This window comes from Bacillus rossius, chromosome 1, assembly GCF_032445375.1.
Source record: "Bacillus rossius redtenbacheri isolate Brsri chromosome 1, Brsri_v3, whole genome shotgun sequence".
Taxonomy (NCBI): domain Eukaryota; kingdom Metazoa; phylum Arthropoda; class Insecta; order Phasmatodea; family Bacillidae; genus Bacillus; species Bacillus rossius.
The window spans coordinates 139,715,984-139,738,061 of record NC_086330.1 but is presented as its reverse complement, the minus strand read 5'-3'; the positions used below and the strand labels follow the sequence as shown (position 1 = coordinate 139,738,061).

Here is a 22,078-nt window from a genome sequence, read left to right as displayed (position 1 = left end):
TATTCAGACAAAAGATCTTGGTATTGCTCCTAAGAGTTATAATACTTTCAAACGGATTGATAATTTCCATATTATGGGAGTTACAATAATTTTTCCGTTTTTCAAAAACCTTCCCTATTTCTAGCTCTTTGGTCGGATAGTGCCCATTAATGAACTCGACCGAGATTTTTCACTACTAGATTTTATGTATCAGTTTGTAAGTGATTTGTGAAAAATTGCAACTGTTATCGTGTCAACAAAATAGTGATTATATATATACACACACACACACACATATATATATATAGACACACACACTTGAGTTGACGATTGTTTTGAAGTCTATGGATCATGAAACGAAAAAGTACATAAAGATTTTCCGAAGTCGCATAACTAGACACTATATAAAAAGGCCATTTATATCATTTGTGAAACATGAGGAAATTTTGGTGATGTCTCCCACGTGGCCTATGGAGGAAATCACACACATTTCTATTTCACTAATGAAACAAGTCCAACACAGAAATATTTATACTGTTTGCATTATTTCAACAAACTCTTTACCACAACAAAAAAAGAGTTGATATATTGTCACGAAGATGCTAGCGACGAGGCTGGCCAGCCAGCCCACGAGCCAGCCTGTGGGAGGGGCGCGATGCAGGTAGCGCCTGTCCCTCCATTACAGATACTACACACCTAATACGATTAGGAGCGGTGCCTCTCTACCTCTCACGGTTATTCGGCACATTACCAGTTCCTCGTCTGCGTGAAGTGGCGCAACTAGGAAGACACTGTTCTCGAAGCTTCGGGTGATGAGTTGACCCTGATGACGCGACACTTCGAAGGGCTACTAGACCTTTCCAGAGCGGACCTGAGAGGTATATAAACAGTTGAGGTCGGCTTGCGAGACAGTGGAGTGAAGAGGGTGAGAGACCCCTTGGCAAGTGATAACCGGGCGTATGCATCTTCGGAGACCGGAGAATCTGGTACGGTGTTGTGTGTGCGGCGGACGAGTGAGTATTGCGAAACAGTGTGTTGTAACCAAGGTTCGCGGTAAGAGACTATCAGGAGAGAGAGAGAGAGAGAGAGCGCGAGAGAGAGAGAGAGAGAGCGAGAGAGAGAGAGAGAGATTGTCGACCCGAGCTAAAGGCATGTATGGACAGAAAATTATCTGTTGTAATTGAAATAATAATGTAAATATTAGGTAATAAAAGATTTCAATTAATTAATTCTTCCATCCTTTCTGGACCTGCTTTCCCCAATCGTAAAAAAAAAGCTTTATGGTTTTTTTTCTTAATTCAATTCTGGTTGCTATATGCATGTATATGTGGAGCTGGCCAATACATTATTAACAAAGTAAGTATTTAAGATGGAGCACTCATCTCCTCGATAATGTTTAATTTATATTCCACGGTCTTCTATGTACTAGAACAAATTAATTTAGCTCTTTGGCTACAGACTCGTGACGACTGTTAACTGGTATTCTTGTGATTTGGTCCTCCTTGAACTGAGGTTTTTCCATTGGCTCAGAGTCTTTTGGGTCCAAATTCTAGTCTATCGTGAAATGAGTCCGCTAATTTTGCTGGTCTCTAAACCATAAGTCGTCAAACATGGTTTCAACTTTTTTTTTTTTTTCGCGATGCATCTGCAGCTGAATTTTATTCGTCGAATCCTGGCACATCCTGTTTGTATACGTTCTGCGTCCTTTTCATGCCTTGCGTCAGCTATACTGCTCCGCATGTTTTATTTTTCCATCGACAGTGAGCTGTGTTTACTGCCGAATTGTTAAAGCTAAAGAAAAATATTTACTTGTCTGCGCGAGCTGCGAGGGTTTCGTCGATGCAGAGCCTCTAAACGTACTACTCAAACGCGGTGATTTCCGTTAAGTGGCTGTGCATGCCACCCGTTTACTTCTCCTTAAACGGCGCGAACGCCCCAGCGTTGAGTCATCAATTAGTGGAAACGGCGTCGCGTCATGGCAAGGGCTCGACAAACAGCGATAAGGCCTGGCGATCGGTGCACTGACAGACATCGTGGGGCAGCTCAGTGATGTTGTTGACTTGAGTCCCTAGAGTAGAGGTTTTCCTCTGGCTTTTTTTTGTCCCCCCGAGAATTCACGACTCTTCCGACGTGAATTCATACCAGGTGATGTCGTTGTGAGCGAGTCCTTTTAGCGCTGCCAGAGATGTGTGACATTTAACCTCGATAACGAGAAAATTCATGTGTTCTCATGTTTCAAATACACTTATATAATACGAAACACGATGACGAAATTTAACGTTTAATTCTTCAAAATAATGCCGAGTGTGATAAATGTACGGAAATGGTTATTTCAACTACTTTTCTAGACGCGAATCTCACGTAGTTCCCGCACCCGCCGCTAGAATTCACTACCGGTGCAGCTAAATTGACCATCGAATCATTCCATTTGCAGAGTGAAATTTAAAACTAAATTTAAAAAATAAATAAAAAAAGACTTGAAAAAATACTAAACCCCGGCTTTGGACCTAATTTTCGACAAGGAATTGTGTTAAAAACTGTCCATCTTAAAATGCATTAAACCGTTAATACTATAAAGTTTCTCTTTGGCTTGTAAACTTTATTCGCGCCATCCGCCACAGATGGCAGCACCGTGGCTACACATTTCCGTTCCATGCGACTTCCGTTCCATTCACATAATTCCTCCTACCAAATGCCGTATACCGAGAGATAAGATGTAACACATCAAAAACGAGCGAGGCATCAGTGTGTGTCGAGAATTCGTGTACTTACCGAAATATGGCCTTGTATTCTTTCACTTAATAACGTGACCGCTCATTTAATGTATGCCTAGGCTAGCGATTATTTCCCTGTAATTGGCAGTCGTCTGCAAGAGAAGCCGTTGCCCTGTTTGGTCGGGCCATTCATGACGCGTTTGCTTCAGCACTGGATGGTTGTGATTGGTGTGCTGAAAGAAGACATGTACCCGAAATAAATCCAGCAATGAGCCAACTACGACAAACAGACAATGCTACACACATCTGACCTGGAAATGTTTTCGCGAGAAAATACATGACCCTACTTATTTGTGATGGATAGGAGCAGTTTTTTTTCTTTTTTTTTTTCGCGAAACGATTTCGAGACTAGCTGAGAATTAGAACACTGTAGCATTGTCTTTGTTTCGAGATTGGTCAGCTTCTTTCAGGTACTTGTCTGTTGTCGGCACACCAATGGAATCTACATTTCAAGAGTCTAAATAATGATGAGGAACAAAACATAAATTTAAGATTTGAAGAACATGTTACCTATTTGTAATTTTTTTCAACTATTTAAGATATAAACCGTTTCTTTTTGTGTCAGAAATATTTTCCGAAGTGCTAAACAAAATTTCACATAACATAGTGGAAGCTGGTGTCAATAACAAACATTTATTTTATAACATATGTAGATATAAATGACGAGTGTTTTTATTTCTGAATTTTCCTGTGTCAGATATTTTTTTTAGTATTTTTTTTCTTTTCCGAATATCAAATCTATCAAAATCAAAATGTTTGAATGTGTTTGAGGATTTTAACTTTGCTTATTAAGTTTCGTAAGCTACCTGTTAGACGAAAATAATTTATCTGTTAGACTCAGGAATCAGTTTGTTGGTTTCTGACTGAATCAGGGCTCAAACGTTTGGTTGACATCGGGATCTATTAAAGACGATGAGGGATGATGGGATGTGAATGAATGAATGAACGAATGCCGGAGTGAACGGGATTTGGGAGGAGATACGGCATCGACCCATGGCAAAGTCTGCCACGTAACCCCACCCCGCCGGGAATCGAACTCGAATAGCCGAATTATGGTCTTGCACGATGTTGTTCCGTAAGTGACCCCCTGAACATTTGTGTATGTTGAGTGGGTTGGAATCCTGATTACAAATTAAAACGTGAGGTCTACTGACTACAAATGTAGAAACCCAATATACCACCTAGCACGGGTAAATGTGTCAGTTCGCTAGGTTGAGGTTTAATACCCTCAATATATTTGGTGTTAAAAGGTTCTGGGATCGCACCTTGGTAAAAAAAAAAAAAATGTTTAAATTTTGTACCGTCTAATTTTTACACCACACAGAATACTTAAAAAAAATTTAATACAAAATTTCAAAAATAATAAAAATTTTACGAACGTGTTTGATTTGTAGCATTGTGAGGGTATGATTATAACAGTTTATTTTCTATGTTGATTATTTTCCCCTCCTAATTTTAATTTTCAAGAAAATGTCTATGCATATCTGTAATTTTTTTTGTAATTTGGATATCTATTTACTGTGTCAGGTTTATATTTAACGTTTATTCACCATATAAGTCTAAAGTAAGTTTACCGTCCCTAAAATAGTGAAAATAAGTGACAGTCAAGTTTCCAAAAGTGACTACCATTTACCTTACAAAATTTAATAATGGGTAACGAATTCTATTTTTTTTAATTACAAATTCATGCACATAATATTGCAAATATGTGTACAGGAAGACACGTTGAATAAGCAAGCTTTGCAACAAGATGGTAACGATAAAGTTTAACATTTTCATTATTTTTTGTACATTAAGTTCATGTTGTATTTTTCTTTGCTTAGATATTAAAATTCTGATACATTTTTTGCAGCATTAAAATCAAAGTTAAATAAAAAGTATCAAGAGAAAACTTTCGTCATTAATATATTAAATTAAAATGAAAATAACTTCAGAAGTATTATTAGAAGAATAAAGTGTGTCTGAATAAAATGGGCTATTTAAATTATATTTTCACAATAGGTCTTGTTCGATTTTTCCATCTTTTCTTTTAACGACGCTGACTTCTCAGAACAACAGTTAATTAAACGATAAAATTCCAACAAACATAAGTACGAGTTACCATACAGTTTTCATTTTATTTGAAATTAGGCCTTTTACAAAACAATATTTGATATAAATTATTTTATCACATTTTTTCAATGGAGAGCTGAATATTGTCTGCAGGACGTTTATTTTTCTTCTTCGTTTCTTACATTATGCACAGTCTCAAGCGTAGCTTGTGTTGCTCCTATTTCTTCATGTTATTCTGAGCGCCAGACGTTTTTTTATTCTTACACTTGTATCTTCAAGAAATTTGTCTGCAGTGATTCTTAAAGGGCAAAAAACTTTCTATACCTCTTTATCAGGTGACTGGTAAAATCTATAATAATAATTTAAATCTAATAATTATCTAAAACTTTGGTTTAATACAATTTCTGATAAGACGAACCATTACTACAAGGGGTTGAAAAAAGCCGGGGTTGGAATAGAATAAATAAATAAATAAAACTTTCGTACCATGTACACTATCTAATCCGTTCTTATTTATTTTAAACTTTATAAATACTGTCTAAAATATTTATCTGAAGTAAATTTTTATGTACCAACCATTACTTCAAGGGGTGGAAATAACAGGGGCTAAGAAATAAAATATAAAACATCATAACATGTTTAGTAGGCAAACTATAAAAACAGTTATAATTTATTGTAAAAATTCCAAAAATATATCTAAAACATTTAACTGAAACAATTTTCGATTAAACGACAATTACGGTAAAAAAAAATTAAATATCAATACTTTCTTACTATAGAATTGGTTAGAATGTATTTCAAGCCATCTTAATATTATTTTCACCTTGGTCCAAAGCAAGTATTTATACTACTACATATTAGTGCAAGGGAAGTAAATTTGTGTTTGGAGGTTAAAAAATAACTACGTTAGTAGGCATAATATGAAAATATTTCTAAGCTACTGAGTGCAGGATTCACTATGTTAAAAAATTTCTCTGCATGGAATATGAAAATGTTTTATCAATTTTGGAATATTTGACAACATATGGGATGTCATGTACATTAAGTTCTTAAACTGGTTCAGAAGTTTATAGAAGTTTTCAGAAGAAATAGTAATTCGAAATCTACTTATGCCTGTAGGCTGTTCCAATTTTTTAGTTTGATTGTGTCTAATGACTGAGTTTTGTTGTGTGTCACTCAAGTTACTAATATTTACTTATACTTTCATTTATTTGCAGGTGAGTCCAATTTCGGTAGCTAAAGCGAATGGATTGGCTGTCAGAGAAATTAAGAGGAAGCAAATCGTAAGTACTTAAAAAATTTAATTTTTGAAAAATGGAGAAATGTATAAGATATTTCAAGAATCTTTGTTTTGAATAAACCACTAGAAATCTGTCTCGTCGTAACGAGCTAGTTTAATGACCGGAACAAATTTGTTTTTCACTGCAGAGTAAAAAACCATATACGCCTTAGAGTCATACGAAGAAATGTTCAGTAAAGAAACTATTTCAGTTAACAAATAGGCACTTCAAAAATATACTTAAGCACACGGAAAATTGATGCTTTCTTTCATCAAGTTTCTCTTCTTTATTTCTTTAAAAGCCCCTTTTTTCTTCAGCGTATATATATATATATATATATATATATTTCACTTTACCCATAACACCTGAGTGAATTGGGTATCACAGTATCAAACATTCATTACAACGATCAAGTGTGTATAAAGTATTAATTAAAACAAAAATAGCTTGTGAAAAAAATATAAGAATTGATAAATTAAATTTTTTTTATAAAACTAATTTATAGGCCTACACATAATTTTTTTTTATACTTTTAAACAATATTCCTTTGTAAACCGGTTGCCAAGAAATAGTTTAAATGCTAAAATAAATATATTGTATATTTGTACAGCTCATAACTATGGTTATTTTTTCCTATGTGAAATACTTTTTTCGAGTAAATACTGAGTATTTCTTACAAAAATTGGCGCATAATTTTATATTTTAATTGATGTCAGATTCAAAAATATTCTTTGTCGAATTGTTATCTCCTGCACCGACTCGTACAGAGTTGCCAAGGGAGATAGGTTGGGTTTTAATCTTGCGAAGAAACTTAAACAGTTTTGTGTACAAGACGCTTTTATTGGTTATGATACAGCACACGACAAACATGCCAACTTGGTAGTGATACTTCGCCGTTATATAGCTGAAACAGGTTTACTGCAAATGGCTGACGATCTCTGCGAACACAAATTACACACTTTTAATTTGATGCAATAATCTCGTAATAACAACAAATAATAATCCTGACATTTACCGATTATGTTAGCTATGGCAACAAACAAAATGGAAAAGATAATGGACTAATCAATAATTTGACTTTATTTTGTTATATTATGCTTATTAATGTGCGCAGTTAATACTATACAGCTATTTAGGGAACGGTTTACAAATAACTATTGGAGGGATTGGGACAGCACAGCATGAATTCTTGGGTGAGAATCCGAACCCAGTATTACTGCGAACACTACTTTGTAGTGATACGGCTGTTTTCATGTTAATGTCAAAATGTCAAAATATCTGTATTTTTACGTGAACTTAATGTTCCATTTACAAAAAAAAAATTACACTGTGTGTGCAGGAATAGCCACGCAAAGTTGGACGGGGGAAGTGTTGGATGGCAACTTGAGCTGGAGCACCATGAAGAAACAGGATACAGCCTCCCGGCGTCGGGTTTCCAATTCCCCTCCCTTTCCGTGCCTCTCCTTCCATCCTACCCTCTAACCCCCCCCCCCCCCCCAAACAAAAAAAACAAACAATTCCGTCGTGTTGTGGGGAAGGGGGCAACCGGTTCGTCCTGCGCATGCGCCAAAGACCTGCCGTGTCTGCCTGTCAGTGCCTGAAGGGGAACCAAAGATTTGCCGATTTTTTTTTTTCCTAACCTAACTAAAACTAAGTGTATTTTGGAGGGGTCCGGGTTAGGGAGGGACCTAGGTGCGTCTCAGGCCGAAGCCTATACGCCTAGTCATGCTGGGATTAGCCATGCAAGGAGAGGGTCGCATGCATCATGTGCTAGGAGGGGATTGGCCAGCCATGGCAGCGATTGGCGCCATGACTAACTCCCCTCACTCTTAAATCTAGACTATAACTAGAGATAGGTTGGGCCCAGGTAAAACCTGCATAGACACAGGGAAAACCCTGGGCACATTCATGCGGGATGCAAATTGGCATGCATTACGTGTAGGAGTTTACAGGAGACAGAGGATGGTCTGGATGAAGCGTTGGACAGAGTAGAAAAGAGTCTACCATGCGGGGGTTGGGAACTTGGACTCGTAGTCCGCTTTGCTTTTTATCCAGGACTGGATTTAGTGACCAGGGACGCGAGCGCCCCTGGTGGTGAGTGGTTGCAAAAAAAAAATAACGTTACATGACAAAAGTGCAATTGTGCGTGAGATAACCCTTAATACCCACGTTTTGTAAAATAATATTGTCATACAATATTCTAAGTTGTATAACTGGTTTTTATTTTGGGTCCGAATCAGATATAAATTCTCAACCGTAACTTCCAAGAAACTTTAAGTTGCTTGGTTTCTAGATTGTAGCCGCGACCAAAGCGAATATATCACATGATATGTATGATATATATCTTATATGCGATATATTTGATTTATTCGCCTTGGACGCGGCTACAACCCAGAAACAAAGAAATTTCAGACAATGGCCACGAAAGCTTACGATCTTCCAAGAAACTTCCAAGAAAGGTTCAACCTTCAAAAGGTTTTTCGGACCCTGCAGAAAATACATCGATTGCCCCTCCCCGCCAATTATTATCTGCAATCAAATTTTTTTTTCCAAATTAAAAAAAACGTATTTACAAATGTGGTTAGGTTTCACACAATTTATTTTTGTGTACAAATTGTTTTCTGGAGTGTAAAGCATTCCGAGAGCATTTCAGCTGATTGCACGCACAATAAACCGTTTCCTGGATATATTTCCTTTTCCAGTATTAACTGCGCACATTAATAACCATAATAAAACCAAATAAAGTCAAATTATTGAACATTCGATTATCTATTCCATAGTTAAGTAATAAAATTGTGCTTGAATAAATCATCAATTAAAATATAAAATTAAGTGCCAATTTTTGTAAGAAATAATCAGTATTCCTCTGTGTCTTTGCTAACTACACGGGTGCTTGAGTTTCAGTTTATTCGAATCTTTTCCCTCGAGTATCATCATTGTATAATACTAAAGATGTAATGGTATTGGAAGATTTTATTGGCTCATCAGTAGTAGATAAGTACGCGTCGTCTACACGTAATATTTGTAATGGCAGTTTCTCTCTTGCTGATCAATTTACATCTATATGGCCGCAGATATTTGATGCGTTTAAAGTTTGCCTTAGTTGTTGCTTTTATAAAATCGATATCAGATTGTAAGCACTACAGCCACATACATATTTTGTAGCGTTTTCAACTAGTGGGCACTTTATCAACCTACACATTTGGTGAACATTAATTCAGTTAGCTAATACTTTTAATTTGTGTTTATTTACAATGCTTATTTTACCCACATCTTTCTATATTTTTAACTAATAGTGAATGTTTGGTCTGGTCTTCAACTAAACGTAGGAAATATGTAGGAAATATAGGAAATATACATCGGAAATATGTGTTCGACATAGAAATGAACTTTGTGTCGAATGTAATTTATGTTTTAGGGAAAAAAAATACATTTAAGAATGATCTAAATTACGTAAAAATGAAAACAATAACATTTAATTTTAAAAAATCAACACAGTTTTTCAATGATTTTAAACCAGAGAATGTCAATGAAAAATTTGTGTTTTGGGACGATATTTGCCTTCAAAGCATGTGCTGATATGGTTAATTCTATTATTGATTGTTTTTCTAAATGGCAACTTTTATAAATACGAGCGCATTAAAAATTAAATAAAATATGTACCTTGCAACGCATGTTATCAGCCAGTTGATTATTGTATGCGATAACTGGCATGTATAAACATGCCTGTAAAAAAAAACACTCCAGCCAATCAAATTTGCATTGCACGGACCGCAAAGTGTTTAGGCGAGTTATTATTATTTTTATAAATAACCAATAAATCAAAAGAAGTTTACAAAATATTTAACCGCCTTGTCATTTAAAGCACGGAATGTGGATCTCAAAATTAAGTCACGCAACCGAAGTAACTGTATCCGATTTTCTAGGATCATTAAGAAATACGTTAAAAATGCAATAATAAACGTTCCAGCCATCTTCGTTTCGTCTTTGCTGGTTTCCAGAAATTACATCATTCAAATGAAGATCTGGTCACGTTACGTGTTTCAAATGTAACAGTTATCAGAATTAGTACTAATAGCTTACGATCCTTAATTTCAACCCGGTTTGTAAACATCACGGGGTTATTGTTCGCAGACATAAACATCATGATTTTCTTTGCAAGTGAAGAGACCGAAAAAATTCGCGTTTTCAATGAACTATAGGATATGCTCCACAATTATTTGAACACTCGGGCAAACGACACCTGTTCATTGGCTACCGACTTGTAAGAAACCTCAATTGGTTAGCCTATGATTTGATAGTTCTTGAGGGAATCTCATTGGCCAAAGAATATTCCCTGAAATGTGTGTGCCAATAGCGGAAGCAGCTTAGAAGTATATGCATTATAATTTTAGCATTTTAACTTTATCTTATGACGAAATGAATCCGCGGATTTTTTACGTCCTCAACAATAGGCCATGACCACGGTTTCTTCCTTCCTTAGCATCCCTGTGGTGTGCTGTGTTTCTTTCTCTGAAGAACTACCTTCCCGTCGACGAAACGGTGGCGTGTATTCAGATAGAAAAATTCAAACGAGATTATGGCGTGTATTCAAAAAGAAAAAAATTCAGTTCGCGATGATGTTGTTTTCCCACGAGCACGCAGCTTCCGCCCGGGAGAGCTCTGCCGTGACCTTGCGAGGCTCTGGAGTGGGTTTCCGGCTCCGTCGCGCCCTGCCGCCGCTGCTGTTGTTGCTGTTGTTGCTGCTGTTGCCTCCACCTCTCCTCCCGCCCCGGCCGTCTTCACGCCCGCGCGCTCCGCCGCCGCAAGTCGGAGGATGCCCTCCGCCACGGGCTGGTCCGCGGGAATCATATTGGGAGGGGGGAGGGGAAGCGCTGCCCGAGAGTTATGCGCGTGTGGCTGAGCGGCCCCACTGGTCGGGGTGTATGTATGTAGGCCACGAGGGATGATAAGCGCGACGCTCGTTGGTGCTTCCAGCGCGGTGTCGCCTCTGAACTGGCGCGCAGTCTTCTCGTCGTCACAGGATAGCTGTGAAATTTGAGCGCTGACCGTAACGTTATATTGCTGAGGAATGAAGATAAAGGTGTAATGCAAGACCCTTTAAGTGCTTTCAAATATCTGTACCGGTTGTTTTACGCCTAAACATTTCTCTGAAAACACGCGTTTAAACCATTTAAACTCTTAAAAAATTAAGCTTAAAAACTTAATCCGAGATCAAAAGTACTTATCGGCCCTCAGCGTATTCTGAAACGCTTTTCGTAAACAGACGTCACTCGAATATCTTGAGTAGTTTTGAAATCGCGTTGTTTTTCCTGAAGCTCTGCGCACCGTATGTGTGCCCGGGTAGGCGGGGGCCCTTAACCGACACAGGTTTACGTTTATCAATCCCGTTTCGTAGTCACGGTTTTGTGAGCGCATGGGGGCCCCCTCAGTTTGGTGAGGGGCATCTTAATTCCAGGGGTTCCCTGTCCCTTCCCCCCCCCTCCCCCGGTTATACGCCTGTGTTCTTCACCCTCGCGTCGATCGCCGTGTGTCGGTTCTGACCGCGAGCTTCTGGGATAACGTTCGTGATCATTCCACTGCGAATCGAGGTTTACAAATACCTGGGCTTTTTTGAAAGAAAATTATTCCTATTCCTTTAACTAAATCTTTTTTTCTTCAAAATATCTGCATTTTGGTGATTTTTCTGAAAAAGTTTTATTTCTTCCAACCAGTAAACTTGTTAATTTTAACCTATCAATTAATTTATGTTTAGTTGTCGACAATCTTAGTTTTTCCACATGAGTAATAATTATTTATCTATTACTTATATGAATTTCTAAGATGTAATAAGCTGTCCGTGATTTGTACTTTTGTATCCATCTGTAATATACGTATGAACTTTGAATGTGCTAATTATATTAAGTTTTAATAAAATATATTATTTTTGTAATGGGAATTTTATATGATTACTGTTGAAAAAAGCGGGGTTTTTCAGCTAACCATTGGGTCGTGTACATGGCTGCCAACTCTGCTTCGAATCTACTGAAGTGCCGGCCAGACAGTTCTTCTTAAGGGTATAAGACACTACTGGACAATGTGAACACAACTAATTTTTGGCGCCTGGCTACGTCGATAATGTAAAACTCTCAAACTGTACAAAAAATATTTTTTTTTTAAAACAAGTTATAGTATTATTTTTTTTTTAACATTTTTTGAGGCATGGACATTTTTAAAGAGTGACGAAACGCCGGGCAAGCATGTGGCCTCAAACCAGAAGCCAACAAGTAGTTCGGTTTGCGACTCAGGCTGCGAAAAGATTCAATCAAAATGGCAACTCAGCCACATAAGACTCACAATAAATAAAGAAGAACTTGCTCGAAATTAAGTATTCTACTCTCCATGAGCGTAGATCACGGGTGCCCCCCCCCCCCCTTGTAGTTAAGAAGCCCCTCGCTGTTGGGACCCGCTTACACTTGCAAGTGACTGTGAAATGGGGTTAATAAAAATAATGTCATAACTTTATTTCACCTAAAACTTTCTGTAAAATACTTTTTTTTTCTTATTGCATGCACGTTGGCCAAAATAAGGGCAGTATACCACATTCAAGCACCGTATCCAGAGACGCCTTTTGTCAGTGAACCCTACGCGCAGAACTATCGGGACCCTGCGAACCCCACAGATTTGCGCCCCTGTTACTCCCAGTGCTTATTTTAAATGGAAACTGCAAATGTTAATATAACACGCACAATGTTATGCGTTGTATATCATGCTGATACCAGGTTAGTATGATTTTTCTTGTCGATCTTCACGAGTCGCGAGAGTCCTAAGGACAATTCACACAGCTTCCGAAAAAAAAAAAAAAAATGGTTATAACAGCGTCGATGTCGTCTGCGGGCAAGGTGACCAAACATGGCAGTCCTTAGAAATGTAATAATAATAATATTGTTATTACATTCTTCGAAAATATATTTCATAGTTCTATTTAATATTTGCATACACCTCTGTTTACAATATTCCCCCTTGTTAATGGTACATGGTAACTTGTAAGTTCCCTTGCAAACGTCCATAATAAGGAGTGTCCATAACATTTCCAGTTTCAATGGTATATTATAGCAGTATAATATATACTATTTACAACAATTATACATAAAATTAAAGGTAAACTAACCAAATGTCCAATATGTGCACCTTTAGTAATACGGCACACAACCAACATAAAGTCCAATTCTTCGTTAACACGTCCGGAGTAATGGAAGCGATATCCTATTCACTTCAGTGTCTCGCCTTTGGAAAATCATTGGGTAGCTGCAGAAACGTTGACGCTAATTTTTATAAAGCCCCAAAGAAAAAGAAAAAAATCGCATGGCTTTATGTCAGGTGAACGTGTAGGCCAGCGAAAAAGAGCTCTGTCGTCTCGATCATTACGTTGAATTAAATTCGACGTCAACCACTCTCGTACAAAGAGATTCCAATGGGGAGGGCTGAAATTACAGAGTCACTCTTAGAACATTTCAGAACACAAATCGTTTTGCACTCAGGAGTCGCAATTTTCCGTAGGTGGTGCTGCAAGCGAGAAAACAACAAAGCTGTTCTCGCGCATGTGCTTATATAAAACGGTTTGGGTTACACTTTAATTGTGATCGTGAACCATAACTCTACAACGCTTGCAGTTGATACTATTAAAATTTATAACTGGGACATTCTTTTATGAACATACTGCATAAGGTTAGGTTCTCGCATTACTTGTACATATGGAAGATGACACATTTGCCCTCGCAACTCGCGCTGCGAGGATGAGCATCGAGGAAAATGACTCCACAACGCGTGCTGTGCTTACAGTAGATCGGACGCAAAGGAGACGATAGACCAGAAAAGGAGACCCTCAAATTGACCAAACAAAATAATATTACCAATCGGAGTCTTGAGTGCATTCAGCTAATGTCAACATTTTGGAAACTGCCAACAGCTGCAAAAAATTTAAAATAAAATTGGCTTGTATTTACGCCTATTTCAACTGACAACACATTAGACGAGAACGCACTTTGTGTATAAAAAATTTTTACAATTTAAAAAAAAATATCGTGTGAACTTTACCCCAAATAATTTGTTTTACGAAAATAGCTCTATGTGTAGCATACGTTCATACGTTACATACGTTCTTTGGAATAAAGGCCCTTATGCTTGGGGTAATGTTTCCTTAGTTCGGTTCTCGGTGGCTGTGTTCGTCATAGAGGGCCATCAAAGAGAGGTGTGGGTCCGATCCCGCCCCCTAACATGACACAATAGTAGGGGCTCGGACTTATGGTTTGGAATCTATTCTAATTTTCTAGGCCCCATAAGCCTTTCAGCATCCTTGGATGACGTAGAAACTTTTTTTTACCTTGACTTTCCTCATTGGTATACTGAACCACAATATCAATTTTTTTTTTGATGCGGAAACTGTAAAATAACAAGTTCCTCTAGGTAAATTAATAAATTCGCATAATTCGTAAATTCATGTTAGGGAATTTTACACGGTATGTAGTTGAACTTGGTAAAGGAATTTCATTTACAAAACAGGTTATCATATTTGGCGGGATAAAATACTAGAATTTAATATCTGTCCAGAATTTGAATAATTCTGTTTTAATGGAAATTTTATCCAGGCACTACGTCTTCTTACATAAAGCTATAGTTAGGCTTTTGCTTCATGCGATTATTTTTATCTGCAGGCACGTTAAAATTATATGACTTTATAGTATGCAATTTCACTTGTTCTTTGTGAATTTCGTTTTTGTCTTGTTTTTGGTTGAGGAACTTACACGCAGCCAATTTTTTTGTCACTTTAACTATATTTTACAACAGAGTTTAAGGGGTAATATTGTACTAAATATGGCTTTCAATTTTCTTTATCAAATATTGTTGGACAGATAACCTCAAACGTTTTTAATCCTGTCACACTAACAAAATTTATTAATTGGACTTAGCCAGATATCACTTCAATTTTATTTCACTTCCTATTAAAACTAAAATAATACATCACAGTACTGAGAGGAAAATTTAGACTATTTTTATATCTCAATAGTTAATCAATTGTGGTTTTTAAATCACATAAATAATTTTTGCTTCATTTAATGAATGTTTTGCAATATTAAAATTTAAAGACACGTCATTAGATTTCATCAGATGGATTAATTTACAGACAACATTCATACCAACATTGTTTAACCTTCATAATCTATTTATCCTCTCATACGTCCTTCGCCGTTTTAAATACTCGTTGAGTCGTAAAATCCATAATTTCCATTTTCGCTGGGTACGATTCTGACCGTCTTACACTATTAAACGAACAAGAAACTTTATAACCAGTCCCTTAAATAAATTATCAGTATTGGAAATTCAAGTAATCCGAGTTGTCGAACATAGTAGTGCTTGTTTCATCATAGGCGGTTAAACCGGAGCGTTTGTCAGTTTTTACTCGGTGTATTCTTCTGGATCAGTTGTTCAAATATTAGATTTTGATTAATCAAATAAGTGCATTATTGAGAGACCTGCATTTTGCACTCTATGAAAAGCTGCCGAAAGAATATTCGGCACAAAAAAAAACGCTGCGGGAGTTTTATAGCCGCAGCGGCAGAAATGAATCTTGTGACACCGGCCTTAATATCCTGGAATACATTCTGTACACTTTCATGCTCATAATAAATAATCGTAAATTAAAAAAAAAAGTTACTTAAGAAAATTAGAAATGCTGCTATAATTGTGTGCGATGGTGCTGCTATCTCTAGTATTTTTGCCGTAAAAATTGTATTGATGGTTTGCGATACGTTCGCTAGAATGCGTTGAAACCAGTTTCTAACCTTGCGCAAGGCACCGTTTACTAAAACGGTCGCCGCTCTGTTTTCTTTCACGGATTCGGTTTGTAAACGTTCTGGAACGCATCCCAGTGCTTATTCGCTACCTTACCCGAACGTCTTGGAATATCGCCCTTAGTATAATATCATGCGTGGAAAAAGTCGCGCAAGTGAAGATAATTACGAAGACTTGCACGACTTGTTATACTCATCATGTTACACTTAGTGAACATCTGTTGAAAATATTTGAGCAGCAGGACAAAAAATACAAGGGAGGTATCGAGTTAAACTTTTTAAAAATAGCCATTAAATAAAAGTAATGAAAATAAATCAACATGGCGTGTGAGACAAAGCCTTGACCCTCCGACATTATTTGACCAACGTTACTGAAAGTTGCTGGAAGCAAACGTTTGACGGAGTGTGACAAGGGCCTTCAGGGTACCTCGATGCCAACTACAGGAAAAGGGCAATAGAACGGAATTTTTCCTTGACGTCACAGATCAATGGCGAACACATTCGACTTTTATCAGTACAAGGACGCCCCACTAATGTCCTTGCTTATCTGACAGCGATCTGGGCCAGAGTGGTGAAGCTTGTTTCCTTGTCTCCTGGAGCGAATGGTGAAGTGGGAGGGGGGGGGGGACCGAGCTAGAGGCAGGAGACCAGACAGACGCCTTGTGAGGGAGCAGCTTGAGAACACCGTAAATTGTTTTTCGTAATGGAACAGAAATATGCGTGTAAACTGACAGACATTTGTAAATTTGTACATTTACTTGAAAACAACTGAATCACTATAAAATAGCGTTCGCAATAATACTTGATTCGGATTCTTACCCGGGCATTAGTGCTTTGAGTTGTCCCAGTACCTCCAATAGTTGAAGTTACTTGTAAACCTTTCCCTGAATTGCTTTCCAGTATTAACTGCGTACATTGATAAGCATAATACAACGAAATAAAGTCAAATTATTTAATATTCTATTATCTTTTCTATGGTTTAAAGAAATTATGCTAAAAAAAATATTAAAATATAAATTTATGCGTCTATTTTCGTAAGAAATATATACTAAATATTATCTCGAAAAAACGTACTTCATATATGAAAAAATAACCATAGCCATGTGTTGTAAAAAGTATCTTTCTTGTAGTATTACAAAATATTTATTCGAAATTGGTTTCTGAAGGAATATTCTGTAGAAATACAGAAAATTTATTTTCTGTAAAGCGCCGTTTGTATTTCTTCCCCTTTCTGTACCGGGTTGCTACCTGGATGTCGCAACGAACAATGGAACGATGTTCTCCTTCGGGTGAGAGAAGGGTCATTGGCAAGGATGGCAGCCGGGGGGGGGGGGGGGGGGGGGGGCAATGTTTCTTGGGGGTGGGGATGAGTTCCGAAATATCTTATTAATGCGTATTTCATCTTTATAGTGTGATTAAAATTAACAAATATATTGCTGATAAAATCCACTGGAAACCTTGCAAGAAATGCGACGCGTACATATCACGTTAACAGTTATGATCACGGTGTTTTTAATGTGTTTCCACATGCATATGGAAATGGGGGCCCGACAAAATCATTTGCCCCAGAGACATTTAGTTTCTCTTGAATGCCCTGTGTCTACACCGTCACCTCGCTGGGTGCGTACATTCTGGAAAGTCACGGAAAATCAGGGAAAATGCAGGGAAGTTTGGATTTGTCAGTGAAAATCAGAGGATTTACTTTAAATCCTGGGAAAGTCATGAAAAATTCCCAAGTGACAGTTATTTGAAGAGAGAAAATACCATATTACAGTCCACTATCACCCACTGAAAATGCATTTATGGTGTTTTAGTGCATAGTCAAGCACACCATAAAAAAGTGGAGCAGAACTAGTGCAGTTATGGGGATGATGGAGGCTGGATTTTATTCCTTATTTCAGGAAATCGCAACGTAGGTAGTTAATGAACAAATGTTATCTTATCTTTCAGTTCTCGTCAGTGATACATAACATGTAACTTCGGTAACGGGCAAGTTCATGTGTCCTCATGTTGCAAATACACTTATAATATAATATTCAGACAAGAAATTTGAAGTAGATGCTTTTTATTTAATTCCGACAGTGATAAGTATACACAAATTGTGTTTTCAACTACATTTCTTGATGCCAATCACACGTAGTATCTTCACCTGCCTCTAGAATTCGCTGCTGGAGCAGATACCTCGACTATTGAATCATTTGATTAGTAGACCGAAATTTTAAAATACATAATGAAACGGTTCTGATAAAACCGGAAAAAAAAAGCTTGAAAAAATTCTAAACCTCGGCTTTGTACCTGATTTTCGACATTTAATTTTATTAAAATACTGCCCATCTTGTTAAAATTAATTTAACAATTAACACTATACAGATTACCATTGTATTTGTGAACTTTGATTCGCGCCATCTGTCACAGATGGCAGCACCGCGGTTACACATTTCCGTTCCTTGACGTCCGTCGCATAGAGCTAAGATGTTACACATCACAGATATAGGTAAATTTGAAAATCTAGTCAGGGAATAGTCAGGGAAATTTTATTACAGATTTGTGTTGACACCCGTATACACACATGAACAAGCTCTGAATTTGCCATTCGTCTGCTTAGGATGCAAGTATATTTACTTGTTTATAGGGGAGAGAAACCCCTTAAAGCCCCGGATAATTCTCGTCAGACAAGTGTTTATTTACTGATGATGTCGCACCTGCGCATTATTTATGTTCAACTTCGCGGCAACAACTCGGTTGGCACGACACGCACAGTTTCCGCTACGTCGCAGAAGCTTCATTCTACATTCTTGGTTTTTGAAGCGTTACATCTTAGCTCTCGGTACACGGCATTCATGAACGCTTAGGAACTCAAGGAACGGAAATGTGTAACAACGGTGCTGCCATCTGTGGCGGATGGCGCGGATCAAAGTTTACAAGTACAATGGGTAACTTTAAATTATTAACTGTTTGATACTTTTAACAACATGGGCAATATTTAAATAAAAATGCATCGTCGAAAATCAAGCCCTTTAGCAGGGAGATTTTTCCATTTTATGTGAGCCGTTTCTTTATACAATTTAAAATTTCGGTCTCCAAATTGAATGATTCAGTAGTCGACGTAGCTGCTCCGGCAGGGAATTCTAGCGACGATTGCGGAAACTACGTGTGATTCGCGGCAAGAAATGTAGTTTAAAACACAATTTGCGTATATTTATCACACTCGACAATATTTTTAATAATTATACGTTAAATTTCGTTTCAGAGTCTCGTATTATATGTCTATTTGCGACATGATAACACATGAATTTGCTCGTTTATGGTGAGTACTGAAAGACGCGCTCACATTTTTTTGTGTGTTTTTGTGTTTCCTAATGGAGAAGCGTAAGGAATGGAGGGGACTCGAAAGCGAGCGTAAATGGATGGGTGTTGTCTCCTTAAGTTGTTCCGGCGAAGTGCAGGGTGATTGTTCGCCTCGACCTGACCTCTCTTGAAACAACAGGTGTTGTTGGGCTGTTAGCTGTCCTCCAGTCACGGCGCGCTATCTCCTCCAAGATTCGCCCGACACTTCCAGGCAAGGTCGACGAGAAAAAAAATTACCGTCCGGAAAATTAGAAGAAAAACAAGGAGGTTTGGTGGGCGAAGACTTTTCTACAGACAACCTTGGAAGCCGGAGATGGATTGCTCGGAAAATATAGTTCTTCTGCAACCAAGGAGTGCATGGGTCTCGATTTATTTTTGGCAGAATCATGCCGGAATCAAGCGCTACTCCAGAAGTGTGGTGGTGGGGGGGGGGTGGGGGGGGGGGGAGTGACATACCCACCCGATCCAAAATTTTATTTTGTTGGTATATCTATGTTAACTTAAATACTTTCATCGAAAGTTGTTTGAAACCATTAAATATCAGTGGTTTTTGAGTTCACAAATGAGTAAATACGCCAAGCCTACCCGTTACTTATTCAAGCACCTTTGCGCTGGCCACTCGGCATAGCCACAGTGCGGGTGCGTGGCGCGTTGTGAAGACCCGAGCCACCGCGCCACATTCCCAACTGCCGATAAATTGATTTGGCGTGAGCAAGTTCATTGTTTGTGTTGTTGTTACAGCGAAAGAAATGCTGTAAAAACAAAAGATATTGGATTTATACTATCTTTTGCTGAGCAATACATTTTTTTTAAGATTATTATTTATATATATATATATATATATTATTTATTCCAGATTTCGATTCCGGTCTGCACTTCTAAAATAAATCTTTCGGTGCGGTAACGTAATCCCGCCATCACTCGAAGAAAGAGCTATATTGCAGGAAGTGTCGTGGTTGTAAACGCGCCAGTGTGTGCACGACCTTGCTGGCTTGCACGTGACACTCAGTATGTGAATAGTTGTGCTGGGTTTGATGTCACCACGGAGTGGCGCGTTTCTATTGGCGCACTCGCTGCGGCCCAGTGTGTAGGGAGCATCAATACTATGTTTCGCAACTGCATCATTTCTTTGTGTGATAGCCCCTCTCATAAAAGTCTTACTTGAGCTGCCCTTGGTTCGGGTTTATAGCCTACACCAGAAACACAAAGACGCAATACGAAAACAGTTTGAATAGAAAAATCTATAATGTCTGTTTATAAATTACGCCTGACGTAGAAACTATTTGTCTGATGTTTGCTTTCAAATTCTTTCTTTTAACTGAACGAAACCATTGCTAAAATTTCAACATCTGAGTTTCGTCTTGCTTTTCCGCCTTCTATTTTAAAGTGAATTTAATATTCAGAAATCTTCGGAAGATGCGGACGTTGTGTGTGTAGAAGGATACGGTTTTCTTTTGTTATTGCATCCACGACGTTATCATTTGTTAACCTTTTGCACAGTGTCAAATCGCTCGGTCGGACGGGGAGCTGAATTGTATCCCCTTGTAATGGCTACCTTTCATACTTTTTTTAAATTTATTAGCTCCCTATAACGTTTAATAGAGGTTAGGTTAGGTAAGGTATTCTGTGGACACTCCATACCAACTCTACCTAGTATGAAACTGAGGAACTAACTAGTTGCTTGTATCGATACATTACTTGTCTGGCAACCATCTTGGGATATGTTTCCAGAGGGGATAACTTTCAGGATTTTAAAGCAGGAAATAATATGCATTTTAAGAAATTAGAAAGGGTAATTTTCCAATTTATTTTCTGCTGTGTCATTGTTCAGAAAATCATGAAAGGTACCCTTTCCGAGGGGATGCCTTTCCAGTGCATATTTGCATTTTAAGAAATCGGAAAGGGTACCTTTCCAGTTTCTACACAGCTACACTACCACCACCAAAAGACTCTTTCCAAGGGGATACAATTCTATCGTCCCGGTCGGACGTTGAGAGTGTAGCATAGCATCGTGCGGTAGATCAAGTGACCACAACTGCGCATGTCTACCCGTGCGAAATTTCCTTGACGCGATGCCCCGAGGGAGAGATGCTCGCCGTCTTACTCAAGGTCGCTGGTAATTCACACGTAAAGACCTCCGAGCGTCCGTCAAAAGTCAATTAAGGGCCGCGGGAGATAGTGCGCAATTTTCCCGCCGTCCATTGTGATTTCGGCGTCGGCGGACGGGTGTGGCGTGCTCCCCAAGGTGGGGGCCTTCTTCCGGAAAGTCCTGCGCGGGCGGTTCACGCTTCGTTAGCGTCGCGCACGCGTAGTGCCGTGAGGTCACCGCGAGCCGAGGTGAAGATCTGCCGCGCAGATCTCGGCTGACGTGTGTTCCGCGTGTTGAATCGGACATTGTTTTAGAGAACAAAATTTACGGTGGGGAAATAAGCGACTGGTTGAAAACTCTTGACACTCGAGATTCATCAAGGGTCGGCAACTGCGTGTGACCGAAACCGCACGTATGTCTACAAGCTGCATGCACAGCCTGGCCACGAATTCGTTCACGTGGGATTTAGGTATTACATTTGAGTAGTTTTAGGGCGATTCGTGTTCAAGCAAAGGTGTGCGTCGGCTGAAACGATGAAACATAGCGGGATGGAACGTTACAACAGGACAAATTACCAGGAATAGGCAAAAATTTATGTTCTGTCTATTTCGTGTAGGATAACCAACAAGAAGCATGGCTTCGTGAGGGCTAGCGAGCTTCTTCTATTTTTTTTCTTCTAACGCTCGTCCAGTGCAATAACGATATCAGGACGCCATTGGCGCGACC

The 22,078-nt window shown here is 38.3% G+C and overlaps 1 protein-coding gene across 3 annotated transcripts in view; it reads left to right on the top strand.

Moving 5' to 3' along the window:
- Positions 1-22,078, top strand: part of LOC134546219 (UNC93-like protein) — a 530,827-nt gene that overhangs the window by 293,963 nt on the left and 214,786 nt on the right. Inside the window, exon 1 of one of the 3 annotated variants that reach the window (XM_063388845.1) lies at positions 5,945-6,088. The exons of the other annotated variants lie outside the window; for them this stretch is intronic. The gene's annotated coding sequence lies outside the window, so the exon portion shown is untranslated. Of the gene's footprint in view, positions 1-5,944; positions 6,089-22,078 lie in introns of those variants that run through there. 3 annotated transcript variants of the gene reach the window in all.